Here is a 442-nt window from a genome sequence, read left to right as displayed (position 1 = left end):
ACACACACACACACACACACGCACATCTTCAATACTGGATTTCAACAGCCGGTCCCAGCCCTGAAACCCTTATACTCCCTCTATGCCATTTAATTTTTGGCAATAGGATTTAATGCAAACCTATCAATACCAACTGAAATGATAGAGACCCTATAGTGGGTGCCACATTGTGATTTGAGGTCCTTTCTCAAAGAATTTGGAGTCATATTTTTGTTCTTTTTTTGCGTTGTGCTCTATCTTTTGATTTAGCCCACCTGTGACCAGGAGGATAGTTTTAAGTATGCTTTTGCTTATAGTATATGGTACATGTAGACACCCAGTTAACGAACTCTTAACTATAAACTTTCATTTAACCGGATTACACTACAACTACTATTTCTAGTCATAGTTCCATTATCTTTATTGTGACTGCGATTGCCACTGTTCATCACCCCCCCCCCCC

The 442-nt window shown here is 39.8% G+C and overlaps 1 protein-coding gene across 1 annotated transcript in view; it reads right to left on the bottom strand.

Annotated features, from left to right (window-relative positions):
• Window positions 1–442, bottom strand: part of cubn (cubilin (intrinsic factor-cobalamin receptor)) — an 86,874-nt gene that overhangs the window by 79,427 nt on the left and 7,005 nt on the right. The window lies entirely within an intron of this gene.

This window comes from Etheostoma spectabile, unplaced genomic scaffold (genome assembly GCF_008692095.1).
Source record: "Etheostoma spectabile isolate EspeVRDwgs_2016 unplaced genomic scaffold, UIUC_Espe_1.0 scaffold272, whole genome shotgun sequence".
NCBI classification, from domain to species: domain Eukaryota; kingdom Metazoa; phylum Chordata; class Actinopteri; order Perciformes; family Percidae; genus Etheostoma; species Etheostoma spectabile.
This window is presented reverse-complemented; position numbering and strand designations above follow the sequence as displayed.